The sequence below is a fragment of the Mixophyes fleayi genome, chromosome 3, assembly GCF_038048845.1.
Source record: "Mixophyes fleayi isolate aMixFle1 chromosome 3, aMixFle1.hap1, whole genome shotgun sequence".
Taxonomy (NCBI): Eukaryota; Metazoa; Chordata; class Amphibia; order Anura; family Limnodynastidae; genus Mixophyes; species Mixophyes fleayi.
In genome coordinates this window covers 4648834-4665678 of record NC_134404.1, presented here as the reverse complement: position 1 = coordinate 4665678, position 16845 = coordinate 4648834, and the positions used below count along the sequence as shown (strand labels likewise).

The 16845-nt window shown below is 38.9% G+C and overlaps 12 non-coding genes across 12 annotated transcripts; all 12 read left to right on the top strand.

Moving 5' to 3' along the window:
* Positions 1-706: 706 nt before the first annotated feature.
* TRNAY-GUA (transfer RNA tyrosine (anticodon GUA)) lies at positions 707-796 on the top strand. Its single transcript is given in 2 exon segments — positions 707-743; positions 761-796. It is a non-coding gene; the product is annotated as a tRNA-Tyr (tRNA).
* Positions 797-1401: 605 nt separating this feature from the next.
* On the top strand, positions 1402-1473 carry TRNAE-UUC (transfer RNA glutamic acid (anticodon UUC)). The gene has a single exon. It is a non-coding gene; the product is annotated as a tRNA-Glu (tRNA).
* Positions 1474-2462: 989 nt separating this feature from the next.
* Positions 2463-2552, top strand: TRNAY-GUA (transfer RNA tyrosine (anticodon GUA)). Its single transcript is given in 2 exon segments — positions 2463-2499; positions 2517-2552. It is a non-coding gene; the product is annotated as a tRNA-Tyr (tRNA).
* A 605-nt stretch (positions 2553-3157) lies between these two features.
* TRNAE-UUC (transfer RNA glutamic acid (anticodon UUC)) lies at positions 3158-3229 on the top strand. The gene has a single exon. It is a non-coding gene; the product is annotated as a tRNA-Glu (tRNA).
* A 1685-nt stretch (positions 3230-4914) lies between these two features.
* On the top strand, positions 4915-4986 carry TRNAE-UUC (transfer RNA glutamic acid (anticodon UUC)). Its single transcript has one exon. It is a non-coding gene; the product is annotated as a tRNA-Glu (tRNA).
* Positions 4987-6671: 1685 nt separating this feature from the next.
* TRNAE-UUC (transfer RNA glutamic acid (anticodon UUC)) lies at positions 6672-6743 on the top strand. The gene has a single exon. It is a non-coding gene; the product is annotated as a tRNA-Glu (tRNA).
* A 992-nt stretch (positions 6744-7735) lies between these two features.
* Positions 7736-7825, top strand: TRNAY-GUA (transfer RNA tyrosine (anticodon GUA)). The gene is given in 2 exon segments: positions 7736-7772; positions 7790-7825. It is a non-coding gene; the product is annotated as a tRNA-Tyr (tRNA).
* A 1670-nt stretch (positions 7826-9495) lies between these two features.
* TRNAY-GUA (transfer RNA tyrosine (anticodon GUA)) lies at positions 9496-9585 on the top strand. Its single transcript is given in 2 exon segments — positions 9496-9532; positions 9550-9585. It is a non-coding gene; the product is annotated as a tRNA-Tyr (tRNA).
* Positions 9586-11252: 1667 nt separating this feature from the next.
* On the top strand, positions 11253-11342 carry TRNAY-GUA (transfer RNA tyrosine (anticodon GUA)). Its single transcript is given in 2 exon segments — positions 11253-11289; positions 11307-11342. It is a non-coding gene; the product is annotated as a tRNA-Tyr (tRNA).
* Positions 11343-13009: 1667 nt separating this feature from the next.
* On the top strand, positions 13010-13099 carry TRNAY-GUA (transfer RNA tyrosine (anticodon GUA)). The gene is given in 2 exon segments: positions 13010-13046; positions 13064-13099. It is a non-coding gene; the product is annotated as a tRNA-Tyr (tRNA).
* A 2362-nt stretch (positions 13100-15461) lies between these two features.
* Positions 15462-15533, top strand: TRNAE-UUC (transfer RNA glutamic acid (anticodon UUC)). The gene has a single exon. It is a non-coding gene; the product is annotated as a tRNA-Glu (tRNA).
* Positions 15534-16525: 992 nt separating this feature from the next.
* On the top strand, positions 16526-16615 carry TRNAY-GUA (transfer RNA tyrosine (anticodon GUA)). Its single transcript is given in 2 exon segments — positions 16526-16562; positions 16580-16615. It is a non-coding gene; the product is annotated as a tRNA-Tyr (tRNA).
* Positions 16616-16845: the final 230 nt, after the last annotated feature.

Here is a 16845-nt window from a genome sequence, read left to right as displayed (position 1 = left end):
GTTTCCAGGGAGAGTTCACAACTTTTTAATGGTGCAGTAGGGATGTTCTGAATGAAACTAGACTACGCCAATGCTTACAAACCAATAATGTCTGCTTCTGTGCCCAGAATTTCTCCGCTTTCCTTAATCAGCATACAAAGGACAGGTTTAAGACACCACGGATGGGAACTGAAATACAATATTACTTCTGACATCCCATGGATCTGAACCCATAGAAGATGCATAGTAAAAACAGAGAGTACTGTGAGAAATAGTGGTGGCAGCGTGGACCATTGACTAGAAATCCATTTTTGTCTCACTGGGCAAAAGTTTGACAATTTGTCACCACAATTTCTGGAATTTTCATCAATTAAAAAAGTCAAGCTAAATTGGAGAACGCAGAAGAGGTTGAACATTTTCCAGCATTTTTAATCTTGACGTAAAGGCGTCTGCAGTTGGAAAATCTAAGGAAGCTGTTTTCCCAACTATTTCTGAAGCTAATTAATTCAAAATGAACAAATAAAAATCAAACTTTTAATGATGTATTATCAATTATTAAATATGACAATTTTTACAACTTTTGATGAGCAAGTAGACCAGAAATAAAAATGTGGATCTCTTTATCTAGACAAGCATTTTTTCTGTTTTATGGATATTTCAATTCTGTTTGTGTTTTCACTCAGTCAGATGTAGTGCACATGACATCAGATATCCTCAAAAGCACAATCCTTCGATAACTCAGCTGGTAGAGTGGAGGACTGTAGAGAAAATTGATACAGAAATCCTTAGGTCGCTGGTTCAACTCCGGCTCGAAGGAAAGTTTTTCATATCATTTTAGAGGGCAATTTCTGACATATTAAATACCCAGAAATATGCATGACTCATGCTGTTTATCTTTAATAGTCAGAGAAACTGTAACTTGTTTTCATTTCTGCTGCCTGTTAATCATCCTGCATGCTGCTGAGCCTCTAGAAGGGCAATTATAGTTTCTGTGCTCTGTTGAAGTACAGTGCAGAGGCAGGTGATAGAGACACGAGTTCTGTTACTGGGGATACTTTCCATAGCTCTTTGCAACTCATTAAAATGGAAATGAGAACCTTTTCCACTTCTTGGAAAGTGGCCTCCAGACATCACACATGGATTTATTGCATTGTTACCTATCCTGCTGGATTGGCATTTACAAATCTGCAAGTGGTCAGGGACGTGCCGTGATGATGCAAATCACATCATCAAACATTGCCCACCTCACTGATCACTGAGTGGTCTGGAGCGTGATGATGAAATTAGTGTCATCTTAGGCCATGCCAAACCCACTCCATGTCACCACCTGGTTAAATATGAAATACACAGAGAGTTAAGATACATTACAGCAAAGCATGATATATTTGTTCTGCTGCTATGCTGAAACACTCAACGGAAAAGTCCCATATGGTCTAGCAGTTAGGATTCCTGGTTTTCACCCAGGCGGCCCGGGTTCGACTCCCGGTATGGGAAGTTGACGTTTTTTTGAATGGCAGCAACAGTACCACTTGTTTAATGCTCTGTTGATCTCAGCAACAAAATCCAGGAGAAACTGTGCTTTGGTTATGGAAATGGGATGTGGTCAAATCCACAGGATTTATATACCTCCCAACATTTCTGTATCCAAAATTAGGACAGAACTGGTCTGACCCCATATTTCAACATCCATCTTCCAAATTTCGAGTGGGACAACCCTATTTTATATGTAACACATCCTTCATGTAAAAAAAAAGAACTCTTGAACTTGTGGATCAATGGGTTTCCAGGGAGAGTTCACAACTTTTTAATGGTGCAGTAGGGATGTTCTGAATGAAACTAGACTACGCAAATGCTTATAAACCAATAATGTCTGCTTCTGTGCCCAGAATTTCTCCGCTTTCCTTAATCAGCATACAAAGGACAGGTTTAAGAGACCACGGATGGGAACTGAAATACAATATTACTTCTGAAATCCCATGGATCTGAACCCATAGAAGATGCATTATAAAAACAGAGTACTGTGAAAAATAGTGGTGGCAGCGTGGACCATTGACTAGAAATCCATTTTTGTCTCACTGGGCAAAAGTTTGACAATTTGTCACCACAATTTCTGGAATTTTCATCAATTAAAAAAGTCAAGCTAAATTGGAGAAAGCAGAAGAGGTTGAAAATTTTCCAGCATTTTTAATCTTGACGTAAAGGCGTCTGCAGTTGGAAAATCTAAGGAAGCTGTTTTCCCAACTATTTCTGAAGCTAATTAATTCAAAATGAACAAATAAAAATCAAACTTTTAATGATGTATTACCAATTATTAAATATGACAATTTTTACAACTTTTGATGAGCAAGTAGACCAGAAATAAAAATGTGGATCTCTTTATCTAGACAAGCAATTTTTCTGTTTTATGGATAATTCAATTTTGTTTGTGTTTTCACTCAGTCAGATGTAGTGCACATGACATCAGAAATCCTCTAAAGCACAATCCTTCGATAGCTCAGCTGGTAGAGCGGAGGACTGTAGAGGAAATTGGTACAGAAATCCTTAGGTTGCTGGTTCAACTCCGGCTCGAAGGAAAGTTTTTCATATCATTTTAGAGGGCAATTTCTGACATATTAAATACCCAGAAATATGCATGGCTCATGCTGTTTATCTTTAATAGTCAGAGAAACTGTAACTTGTTTTCATTTCTGCTGCCTGTTAATCATCCTGCATGCTGCTGAGCCTCTAGTAGGGCAATTATGGTTTCTGTGCTCTGTTGAAGTACAGTGCAGAGGTAGGTGATAGAGACACGAGTTCTGTTACTGGGGATACTTTCCATAGCTCTTTGCAACTCATTAAAATGGAAATGAGAACCTTTTCCACTTCTTGGAAAGTGGCCTCCAGACATCACACATGGATTTATTGCATTGTTACCTATCCTGCTGGAATGGCATTTAGAAATCTGCAAGTGGTCAGGGACGTGCCGTGATGATGCAAATCACATCATCAAACATTGCCCACCTCACTAATCACTGAGTGGTCTGGAGCGTGATGATGAAATTAGTGTCATCTTAGGCCATGCCAAACCCACTCCATGTCACCACCTGGTTAAATATGAAATACACAGAGAGTTAAGATACATTACAGCAAAGCATGATATATTTGTTCTGCTGCTATGCTGAAACACTCAACGAAAAAGTCCCATATGGTCTAGCGGTTAGGATTCCTGGTTTTCACCCAGGTGGCCTGGGTTTGACTCCCAGTATGGGAAGTTGAAGCTTTTTTGAATGGCAGCAACAGTACCACTTGTTTAATGCTCTGTTGATCTCAGCAACAAAATCCAGGAAAAACTGTGCTTTGGTTATGGAAATGGGATGTGGTCAAATCCACAGGATTTATATACCTCCCAACATTTCTGTATCCAAAATTAGGACAGAACTGGTCTGACCCCATATTTCAACATCCATCTTCCAAATTTCGAGTGGGACAACCCTATTTTATATGTAACACATCCTTCATGTGAAAAAAAAGAACTCTTGAACTTGTGGATCAATGGGTTTCCAGGGAGAGTTCACAACTTTTTAATGGTGCAGTAGGGATGTTCTGAATGAAACTAGACTACGCAAATGCTTATAAACCAATAATGTCTGCTTCTGTGCCCAGAATTTCTCCGCTTTCCTTAATCAGCATACAAAGGACAGGTTTAAGAGACCATGGATGGGAACTGAAATACAATATTACTTCTGAAATCCCATGGATCTGAACCCATAGAAGATGCATTGTAAAAACAGAGAGTACTGTGAGAAATAGTGGTGGCAGCGTGGACCATTGACTAGAAATCCATTTTTGTCTCACTGGGCAAAAGTTTGACAGTTGTCACCACAATTTCTGGAATTTTCATCAATTAAAAAAGTCAAGCTAAATTGGAGAACGCAGAAGAGGGTGAAAATTTTCCAGCATTTTTAATCTTGACGTAAAGGCGTCTACAGTTGGAAAATCTAAGGAAGCTGTTTTCCCAACTATTTCTGAAGCTAATTAATTCAAAATGAACAAATAAAAATCAAACTTTTAATGATGTATTACCAATTATTAAATATGACAATTTTTACAACTTTTGATGAGCAAGTAGACCAGAAATAAAAATGTGGATCTCTTTATCTAGACAAGCAATTTTTCTGTTTTATGGATAATTCAATTTTGTTTGTGTTTTCACTCAGTCAGATGTAGTGCACATGACATCAGAAGTCCTCTAAAGCACAATCTTTCGATAGCTCAGCTGGTAGAGCAGAGGACTGTAGAGGAAATTGGTACAGAAATCCTTAGGTCGCTGGTTCAACTCTGGCTCGAAGGAAAGTTTTTCATATCATTTTAGAGGGCAATTTCTGACATATTAAATACCCAGAAATATGCATGGCTCATGCTGTTTATCTTTAATAGTCAGAGAAACTGTAACTTGTTTTCATTTCTGCTGCCTGTTAATCATCCTGCATGCTGCTGAGCCTCTAATAGGGCAATTATGGTTTCTGTGCTCTGTTGAAGTACAGTGCAGAGGCAGGTGATAGAGACACGAGTTCTGTTACTGGGGATACTTTCCATAGCTCTTTGCAACTCATTAAAATGGAAATGAGAACCTTTTCCACTTCTTGGAAAGTGGCCTCCAGACATCACACATGGATTTATTGCATTGTTACCTATCCTGCTGGATTGGAATTTACAAATCTGCAAGTGGTCAGGGACGTGCCGTGATGATGCAAATCACATCATCAAACATTGCCCACCTCACTAATCACTGAGTGGTCTGGAGCGTGATGATGAAATTAGTGTCATCTTAGGCCATGCCAAACCCACTCCATGTCACCACCTGGTTAAATATGAAATACACAGAGAGTTAAGATACATTACAGCAAAGCATGATATATTTGTTCTGCTGCTATGCTGAAACACTCAACGAAAAAGTCCCATATGGTCTAGCGGTTAGGATTCCTGGTTTTCACCCAGGTGGCCTGGGTTTGACTCCCAGTATGGGAAGTTGAAGCTTTTTTGAATGGCAGCAACAGTACCACTTGTTTAATGCTCTGTTGATCTCAGCAACAAAATCCAGGAAAAACTGTGCTTTGGTTATGGAAATGGGATGTGGTCAAATCCACAGGATTTATATACCTCCCAACATTTCTGTATCCAAAATTAGGACAGAACTGGTCTGACCCCATATTTCAACATCCATCTTCCAAATTTCGAGTGGGACAACCCTATTTTATATGTAACACATCCTTCATGTGAAAAAAAAGAACTCTTGAACTTGTGGATCAATGGGTTTCCAGGGAGAGTTCACAACTTTTTAATGGTGCAGTAGGGATGTTCTGAATGAAACTAGACTACGCAAATGCTTATAAACCAATAATGTCTGCTTCTGTGCCCAGAATTTCTCCGCTTTCCTTAATCAGCATACAAAGGACAGGTTTAAGAGACCATGGATGGGAACTGAAATACAATATTACTTCTGAAATCCCATGGATCTGAACCCATAGAAGATGCATTGTAAAAACAGAGAGTACTGTGAGAAATAGTGGTGGCAGCGTGGACCATTGACTAGAAATCCATTTTTGTCTCACTGGGCAAAAGTTTGACAGTTGTCACCACAATTTCTGGAATTTTCATCAATTAAAAAAGTCAAGCTAAATTGGAGAACGCAGAAGAGGGTGAAAATTTTCCAGCATTTTTAATCTTGACGTAAAGGCGTCTACAGTTGGAAAATCTAAGGAAGCTGTTTTCCCAACTATTTCTGAAGCTAATTAATTCAAAATGAACAAATAAAAATCAAACTTTTAATGATGTATTACCAATTATTAAATATGACAATTTTTACAACTTTTGATGAGCAAGTAGACCAGAAATAAAAATGTGGATCTCTTTATCTAGACAAGCAATTTTTCTGTTTTATGGATAATTCAATTTTGTTTGTGTTTTCACTCAGTCAGATGTAGTGCACATGACATCAGAAGTCCTCTAAAGCACAATCCTTCGATAGCTCAGCTGGTAGAGCGGAGGACTGTAGAGGAAATTGGTACAGAAATCCTTAGGTCGCTGGTTTAACTCTTGCTCGAAGGAAAGTTTTTCATATCATTTTAGAGGGCAATTTCTGACATATTAATTACCCAGAAATTTGCATTTCTCATGCTGTTTATCTTTAATAGTCAGAGAAACTGTAACTTGTTTTCATTTCTGCTGCCTGTTAATCATCCTGCATGCTGCTGAGCCTCTAGTAGGGCAATTATGGTTTCTGTGCTCTGTTGAAGTACAGTGCAGAGGCAGGTGATAGAGACACGAGTTCTGTTACTGGGGATACTTTCCATAGCTCTTTGCAACTCATTAAAATGGAAATGAGAACCTTTTCCACTTCTTGGAAAGTGGCCTCCAGACATCACACATGGATTTATTGCATTGTTACCTATCCTGCTGGATTGGCATTTAGAAATCTGCAAGTGGTCAGACCCGTGCCGTGATGATGCAAATCACATCATCAAACATTGCCCACCTCACTAATCACTGAGTGGTCTGGAGCGTGATGATGAAATTAGTGTCATCTTAGGCCATGCCAAACCCACTCCATGTCACCACCTGGTTAAATATGAAATACACAGAGAGTTAAGATACATTACAGCAAAGCATGATATATTTGTTCTGCTGCTATGCTGAAACACTCAACGAAAAAGTCCCATATGGTCTAGCGGTTAGGATTCCTGGTTTTCACCCAGGCGGGCTGGGTTTGACTCCCAGTATGGGAAGTTGAAGCTTTTTTGAATGGCAGCAACAGTACCACATGTTTAATGCTCTGTTGATCTCAGCAACAAAATCCAGGAAAAACTGTGCTTTGGTTATGGAAATGGGATGTGGTCAAATCCACAGGATTTATATACCTCCCAACATTTCTGTATCCAAAATTAGGACAGAACTGGTCTGACCCCATATTTCAACATCCATCTTCCAAATTTCGAGTGGGACAACCCTATTTTATATGTAACACATCCTTCATGTGAAAAAAAAGAACTCTTGAACTTGTGGATCAATGGGTTTCCAGGGAGAGTTCACAACTTTTTAATGGTGCAGTAGGGATGTTCTGAATGAAACTAGACTACGCAAATGCTTACAAACCAATAATGTCTGCTTCTGTGCCCAGAATTTCTCCGCTTTCCTTAATCAACATACAAAGGACAGGTTTAAGAGACCACGGATGGGAACTGAAATACAATATTGCTTCTGAAATCCCATGGATCTGAACCCATAGAAGATGCATTGTAAAAACAGAGAGTACTGTGAGAAATAGTGGTGGCAGCGTGGACCATTGACTAGAAATCCATTTTTGTCTCACTGGGCAAAAGTTTGACAATTTGTCACCACAATTTCTGGAATTTTCATCAATTAAAAAAGTCAAGCTAAATTGGAGAACGCAGAAGAGGTTGAAAATTTTCCAGCATTTTTAATCTTGACGTAAAGGCGTCTGCAGTTGGAAAATCTAAGGAAGCTGTTTTCCCAACTATTTCTGAAGCTAATTAATTCAAAATGAACAAATAAAAAATCAAACTTTTAATGATGTATTACCAATTATTAAATATGACAATTTTTACAACTTTTGATGAGCAAGTAGACCAGAAATAAAAATGTGGATCTCTTTATCTAGACAAGCAATTTTTCTGTTTTATGGATAATTCAATTTTGTTTGTGTTTTCACTCAGTCAGATGTAGTGCACATGACATCAGAATTCCTCTAAAGCACAATCCTTCGATAGCTCAGCTGGTAGAGCGGAGGACTGTAGAGGAAATTGGTACAGAAATCCTTAGGTCGCTGGTTCAACTCCGGCTCGAAGGAAAGTTTTTCATATCATTTTAGAGGGCAATTTCTGACATATTAAATACCCAGAAATATCCATGGCTCATGCTGTTTATCTTTAATAGTCAGAGAAACTGTAACTTGTTTTCATTTCTGCTGCCTGTTAATCATCCTGCATGCTGCTGAGCCTCTAGTAGGGCAATTATGGTTTCTGTGCTCTGTTGAAGTACAGTGCAGAGGCAGGTGATAGAGACATGAGTTCTGTTACTGGGGATACTTTCCATAGCTCTTTGCAACTCATTAAAATGGAAATGAGAACCTTTTCCACTTCTTGGAAAGTGGCCTCCAGACATCACACATGGATTTATTGCATTGTTACCTATCCTGCTGGATTGGCATTTACAAATCTGCAAGTGGTCAGGGACGTGCCGTGATGATGCAAATCACATCATCAAACATTGCCCACCTCACTAATCACTGAGTGGTCTGGAGCGTGATGATGAAATTAGTGTCATCTTAGGCCATGCCAAACCCACTCCATGTCACCACCTGGTTAAATATGAAATACACAGAGAGTTAAGATACATTACAGCAAAGCATGATATATTTGTTCTGCTGCTATGCTGAAACACTCAACGGAAATGTCCCATATGGTCTAGCTTTAGGATTCCTGGTTTTCACCCAGGCGGCCCAGGTTCGACTCCCAGTATGGGAAGTTGAAGCTTTTTTGAATGGCAGCAACAGTACCACTTGTTTAATGCTCTGTTGATCTCAGCAACAAAATCCAGGAGAAACTGTGCTTTGGTTATGGAAATGGGATGTGGTCAAATCCACAGTATTTATATACCTCCCAACATTTCTGTATCCAAAATTAGGACAGAACTGGTCTGACCCCATATTTCAACATCCATCTTCCAAATTTCGAGTGGGACAACCCTATTTTATATGTAACACATCCTTCATGTGAAAAAAAAAAAAACTCTTGAACTTGTGGATCAATGGGTTTCCAGGGAGAGTTCACAACTTTTTAATGGTGCAGTAGGGATGTTCTGAATGAAACTAGACTACGCCAATGCTTACAAACCAATAATGTCTGCTTCTGTGCCCAGAATTTCTCCGCTTTCCTTAATCAGCATACAAAGGACAGGTTTAAGAGACCACGGATGGGAACTGAAATACAATATTACTTCTGAAATCCCATGGATCTGAACCCATAGAAGATGCATTGTAAAAACATAGAGTACTGTTAGAAATAGTGGTGGCAGCGTGGACCATTGACTAGAAATCCATTTTTGTCTCACTGGGCAAAAGTTTAACAATTTGTCACCACAATTTCTGGAATTTTCATCAATTAAAAAAGTCAAGCTAAATTGGAGAATGCAGAAGAGGTTGAAAATTTTCCAGCATTTTTAATCTTGACGTAAAGGCGTCTGCAGTTGGAAAATCTAAGGAAGCTGTTTTCCCAACTATTTCTGAAGCTAATTAATTCAAAATGAACAAATAAAAAATCAAACTTTTAATGATGTATTACCAATTATTAAATATGACAATTTTTACAACTTTTGATGAGCAAGTAGACCAGAAATAAAAATGTGGATCTCTTTATCTAGACAAGCAATTTTTCTGTTTTATGGATAATTCAATTTTGTTTGTGTTTTCACTCAGTCAGATGTAGTGCACATGACATCAGAATTCCTCTAAAGCACAATCCTTCGATAGCTCAGCTGGTAGAGCGGAGGACTGTAGAGGAAATTGGTACAGAAATCCTTAGGTCGCTGGTTCAACTCCAGCTCGAAGGAAAGCTTTTCATATCATTTTAGAGGGCAATTTCTGACATATTAAATACCCAGAAATATGCATGGCTCATGCTGTTTATCTTTAATAGTCAGAGAAACTGTAACTTGTTTTCATTTCTGCTGCCTGTTAATCATCCTGCATGCTGCTGAGCCTCTAGTAGGGCAATTATGGTTTCTGTGCTCTGTTGAAGTACAGTGCAGAGGCAGGTGATAGAGACACGAGTTCTGTTACTGGCTATACTTTCCATAGCTCTTTGCAACTCATTAAAATGGAAATGAGAACCTTTTCCACTTCTTGGAAAGTGGCCTCCAGACATCACACATGGATTTATTGCATTGTTACCTATCCTGCTGGATTGGCATTTACAAATCTGCAAGTGGTCAGGGACGTGCCGTGATGATGCAAATCACATCATCAAACATTGCCCACCTCACTAATCACTGAGTGGTCTGGAGCGTGATGATGAAATTAGTGTCATCTTAGGCCATGCCAAACCCACTCCATGTCACCACCTGGTTAAATATGAAATATACAGAGAGTTAAGATACATTACAGCAAAGCATGATATATTTGTTCTGCTGCTATGCTGAAACAGTCAACGGAAATGTCCCATATGGTCTAGCTTTAGGATTCCTGGTTTTCACCCAGGCGGCCTGGGTTCAACTCCCGGTATGGGAAGTTGAAGCTTTTTTGAATGGCAGCAACAGTACCACTTGTTTAATGCTCTGTTGATCTCAGCAACAAAATCCAGGAGAAACTGTGCTTTGGTTATGGAAATGGGATGTGGTGAAAACCACAGTATTTATATACCTCCCAACATTTCTGTATCCAAAATTAGGACAGAACTTCTCTGACCCCATATTTCAACATCCATCTTCCAAATTTCGAGTGGGACAACCCTATTTTATATGTAACACATCCTTCATGTGAAAAAAAAGAACTCTTGAACTTGTGGATCAATGGGTTTCCAGGGAGAGTTCACAACTTTTTAATGGTGCAGTAGGGATGTTCTGAATGAAACTAGACTACGCAAATGCTTACAAACCAATAATGTCTGCTTCTGTGCCCAGAATTTCTCCTCTTTCCTTAATCAGCATATAAAAGACAGGTTTAAGAGACTACGGATGTGAACTGAAATACAATATTACTTCTGAAATCCCATGGATCTGAACACATAGAAGATGCAATGTAAAAACAGAGAGTACTGTGAGAAATAGTGGTGGCAGCGTGGACCATTGACTAGAAATCCATTTTTGTCTCACTGGGCAAAAGTTTGACAATTTGTCACCACAATTTCTGGAATTTTCATCAATTAAAAAAGTCAAGCTAAATTGGAGAATGCAGAAGAGGTTGAAAATTTTCCAGCATTTTTAATCTTGACGTAAAGGCGTCTGCAGTTGGAAAATCTAAGGAAGCTGTTTTCCCAACTATTTCTGAAGCTAATTAATTCAAAATGAACAAATAAAAATCAAACTTTTAATGATGTATTACCAATTATTAAACATGACAATTTTTACAACTTTTGATGAGCAAGTAGACCAGAAATAAAAATGTGGATCTCTTTATCTAGACAAGCAATTTTTCTGTTTTATGGATAATTCAATTCTGTTTGTGTTTTCACTCAGTCAGATGTAGTGCACATGACATCAGAAGTCCTCTAAAGCACAATCCTTCGATAGCTCAGCTGGTAGAGCGGAGGACTGTAGAGGAAATTGGTACAGAAATCCTTAGGTCGCTGGTTCAACTCCGGCTCGAAGGAAAGTTTTTCATATCATTTTAGAGGGCAATTTCTGACATATTAAATAGCCAGAAATATGCATGACCCATGCTGTTTATCTTTAATAGTCAGAGAAACTGTAACTTGTTTTCATTTCTGCTGCCTGTTAATCATCCTGCATGCTGCTGAGCCTCTAGTAGGGCAATTATGGTTTCTGTGCTCTGTTGAAGTACAGTGCAGAGGCAGGTGATAGAGACACGAGTTCTGTTACTGGGGATACTTTCCATAGCTCTTTGCAACTCATTAAAATGGAAATGAGAACCTTTTCCACTTCTTGGAAAGTGGCCTCCAGACATCACACATGGATTTATTGCATTGTTACCTATCCTGCTGGATTGGCATTTACAAATCTGCAAGTGGTCAGGGACGTGCCGTGATGATGCAAATCACATCATCAAACATTGCCCACCTCACTAATCACTGAGTGGTCTGGAGCGTGATGATGAAATTAGTGTCATCTTAGGCCATGCCAAACCCACTCCATGTCACCACCTGGTTAAATATGAAATACACAGAGAGTTAAGATACATTACAGCAAAGCATGATATATTTGTTCTGCTGCTAGGCTGAAACACTCAACGGAAATGTCCCATATGGTCTAGCTTTAGGATTCCTGGTTTTCACCCAGGCGGCCCGGGTTCGACTCCCGGTATGGGAAGTTGAAGCTTTTTTGAATGGCAGCAACAGTACCACTTGTTTAATGCTCTGTTGATCTCAGCAACAAAATCCAGGAGAAACTGTGCTTTGGTTATGGAAATGGGATGTGGTGAAATCCACAGTATTTATATACCTCCCAACATTTCTGTATCCAAAATTAGGACAGAACTGGTCTGACCCCATATTTCAACATCCATCTTCCAAATTTCGAGTGGGACAACCCTATTTTATATGTAACACATCCTTCATGTGAAAAAAAAGAACTCTTGAACTTGTGGATCAATGGGTTTCCAGGGAGAGTTCACAACTTTTTAATGGTGCAGTAGGGATGTTCTGAATGAAACTAGACTACGCCAATGCTTACAAACCAATAATGTCTGCTTCTGTGCCCAGAATTTCTCCTCTTTCCTTAATCAGCATATAAAAGACAGGTTTAAGAGACTACGGATGTGAACTGAAATACAATATTACTTCTGAAATCCCATGGATCTGAACACATAGAAGATGCAATGTAAAAACAGAGAGTACTGTGAGAAATAGTGGTGGCAGCGTGGACCATTGACTAGAAATCCATTTTTGTCTCACTGGGCAAAAGTTTGACAATTTGTCACCACAATTTCTAGAATTTTCATCAATTAAAAAAGTCAAGCTAAATTGGAGAATGCAGAAGAGGTTGAAAATTTTCCAGCATTTTTAATCTTGACGTAAAGGCGTCTGCAGTTGGAAAATCTAAGGAAGCTGTTTTCCCAACTATTTCTGAAGCTAATTAATTCAAAATGAACAAATAAAAATCAAACTTTTAATGATGTATTACCAATTATTAAACATGACAATTTTTACAACTTTTGATGAGCAAGTAGACCAGAAATAAAAATGTGGATCTCTTTATCTAGACAAGCAATTTTTCTGTTTTATGGATATTTCAATTCTGTTTGTGTTTTCACTCAGTCAGATGTAGTGCACATGACATCAGAAGTCCTCTAAAGCACAATCCTTCGATAGCTCAGCTGGTAGAGCGGAGGACTGTAGAGGAAATTGGTACAGAAATCCTTAGGTCGCTGGTTCAACTCCGGCTCGAAGGAAAGTTTTTCATATCATTTTAGAGGGCAATTTCTGACATATTAAATAGCCAGAAATATGCATGACTCATGCTGTTTATCTTTAATAGTCAGAGAAACTGTAACTTGTTTTCATTTCTGCTGCCTGTTAATCATCCTGCATGCTGCTGAGCCTCTAGTAGGGCAATTATGGTTTCTGTGCTCTGTTGAAGTACAGTGCAGAGGCAGGTGATAGAGACACGAGTTCTGTTACTGGGGATACTTTCCATAGCTCTTTGCAACTCATTAAAATGGAAATGAGAACCTTTTCCACTTCTTGGAAAGTGGCCTCCAGACATCACACATGGATTTATTGCATTGTTACCTATCCTGCTGGATTGGCATTTACAAATCTGCAAGTGGTCAGGGACGTGCCGTGATGATGCAAATCACATCATCAAACATTGCCCACCTCACTAATCACTGAGTGGTCTGGAGCGTGATGATGAAATTAGTGTCATCTTAGGCCATGCCAAACCCACTCCATGTCACCACCTGGTTAAATATGAAATACACAGAGAGTTAAGATACATTACAGCAAAGCATGATATATTTGTTCTGCTGCTATGCTGAAACACTCAACGGAAATGTCCCATATGGTCTAGCTTTAGGATTCCTGGTTTTCACCCAGGCGGCCCGGGTTCGACTCCTGCTATGGGAAGTTGAAGCTTTTTTGAATGGCAGCAACAGTACCACTTGTTTAATGCTCTGTTGATCTCAGCAACAAAATCCAGGAGAAACTGTGCTTTGGTTATGGAAATGGGATGTGGTCAAATCCACAGTATTTATATACCTCCCAACATTTCTGTATCCAAAATTAGGACAGAACTGGTCTGACCCCATATTTCAACATCCATCTTCCAAATTTCGAGTGGGACAACCCTATTTTATATGTAACACATCCTTCATGTGAAAAAAAAGAACTCTTGAACTTGTGTATCAATGGGTTTCCAGGGAGAGTTCACAACTTTTTAATGGTGCAGTAGGGATGTTCTGAATGAAACTAGACTACGCCAATGCTTACAAACCAATAATGTCTGCTTCTGTGCCCAGAATTTCTCCGCTTTCCTTAATCAGCATACAAAGGACAGGTTTAAGAGACCACGGATGGGAACTGAAATACAATATTACTTCTGAAATCCCATGGATCTGAACCCATAGAATATGCATTGTAAAAACAGAGAGTACTGTGAGAAATAGTGGTGGCAGCGTGGACCATTGACTAGAAATCCATTTTTGTCTCACTGGGCAAAAGTTTGACAATTTGTCACCACAATTTCTGGAATTTTCATCAATTAAAAAAGTCAAGCTAAATTGGAGAACGCAGAAGAGGTTGAAAATTTTCCAGCATTTTTAATCTTGACGTAAAGGCGTCTGCAGTTGGAAAATCTAAGGAAGCTGTTTTCCCAACTATTTCTGAAGCTAATTAATTCAAAATGAACAAATAAAAATCAAACTTTTAATGATGTATTACCAATTATTAAATATGACAATTTTTACAACTTTTGATGAGCAAGTAGACCAGAAATAAAAATGTGGATCTCTTTATCTAGACAAGCAATTTTTCTGTTTTATGGATATTTCAATTCTGTTTGTGTCTTCACTCAGTCAGATGTAGTGCACATGACATCAGAAATCCTCTAAAGCACATTTCTTCAATAGCTCAGCTGGTAGAGCGGAGGACTGTAGAGGAAATTGGTACAGAAATCCTTAGGTCGCTGGTTCAACTCCAGCTCGAAGGAAAGTTTTTCATATCAGTTTAGAGGGCAATTTCTGACATATTAAATACCCAGAAATATGCATGACTCATGCTGTTTATCTTTAATAGTCAGAGAAACTGTAACTTGTTTTCATTTCTGCTGCCTGTTAATCTTCCTGCATGCTGCTGAGCCTCTAGTAGGGCAATTATGGTTTCTGTGCTCTGTTGAAGTACAGTGCAGAGGCAGGTGATAGAGACACGAGTTCTTTTACTGGGGATACTTTCCATAGCTCTTTGCAGCTCATTAAAATGGAAATGAGAACCTTTTCCACTTCTTGGAAAGTGGCCTACAGACATCACACATGGATTTATTGCATTGTTACCTATCCTGCTGGATTGGCATTTACAAATCTGCAAGTGGTCAGGGACGTGCCGTGATGATGCAAATCACATCATCAAACATTGCCCACCTCACTGATCACTGAGTGGTCTGGAGCGTGATGATGAAATTAGTGTCATCTTAGGCCATGCCAAACCCACTCCATGTCACCACCTGGTTAAATATAAAATACACAGAGAGTTAAGATACATTACAGCAAAGCATGATATATTTGTTCTGCTGCTATGCTGAAACACTCAACGGAAAAGTCCCATATGGTCTAGCAGTTAGGATTCCTGGTTTTCACCCAGGTGGCCCGGGTTCGACTCCCGGTATGGGAAGTTGAAGCTTTTTTGAATGGCAGCAACAGTACCACTTGTTTAATGCTCTGTTGATCTCAGCAACAAAATCCAGGAGAAACTGTGCTTTGGTTATGGAAATGGGATGTGGTCAAATCCACAGTATTTATATACCTCCCAACATTTCTGTATCCAAAATTAGGACAGAACTGGTCTGACCCCATATTTCAACATCCATCTTCCAAATTTCGAGTGGGACAACCCTATTTTATATGTAACACATCCTTCATGTGAAAAAAAAGAACTCTTGAACTTGTGTATCAATGGGTTTCCAGGGAGAGTTCACAACTTTTTAATGGTGCAGTAGGGATGTTCTGAATGAAACTAGACTACGCCAATGCTTACAAACCAATAATGTCTGCTTCTGTGCCCAGAATTTCTCCGCTTTCCTTAATCAGCATACAAAGGACAGGTTTAAGAGACCACGGATGGGAACTGAAATACAATATTACTTCTGAAATCCCATGGATCTGAACCCATAGAATATGCATTGTAAAAACAGAGAGTACTGTGAGAAATAGTGGTGGCAGCGTGGACCATTGACTAGAAATCCATTTTTGTCTCACTGGGCAAAAGTTTGACAATTTGTCACCACAATTTCTGGAATTTTCATCAATTAAAAAAGTCAAGCTAAATTGGAGAACGCAGAAGAGGTTGAAAATTTTCCAGCATTTTTAATCTTGACGTAAAGGCGTCTGCAGTTGGAAAATCTAAGGAAGCTGTTTTCCCAACTATTTCTGAAGCTAATTAATTCAAAATGAACAAATAAAAAATCAAACTTTTAATGATGTATTACCAATTATTAAATATGACAATTTTTACAACTTTTGATGAGCAAGTAGACCAGAAATAAAAATGTGGATCTCTTTATCTAGACAAGCAATTTTTCTGTTTTATGGATAATTCAATTTTGTTTGTGTTTTCACTCAGTCAGATGTAGTGCACATGACATCAGAATTCCTCTGAAGCACAATCCTTCGATAGCTCAGCTGGTAGAGCGGAGGACTGTAGAGGAAATTGGTACAGAAATCCTTAGGTTGCTGGTTCAACTCCGGCTCGAAGGAAAGTTTTTCATATCATTTTAGAGGGCAATTTCTGACATATTAAATACCCAGAAATATGCATGGCTCATGCTGTTTATCTTTAATAGTCAGAGAAACTGTAACTTGTTTTCATTTCTGCTGCCTGTTAATCATCCTGCATGCTGCTGAGCCTCTAGTAGGGCAATTATGGTTTCTGTGCTCTGTTGAAGTACAGTGCAGAGGCAGGTGATAGAGACACGAGTTCTGTTACT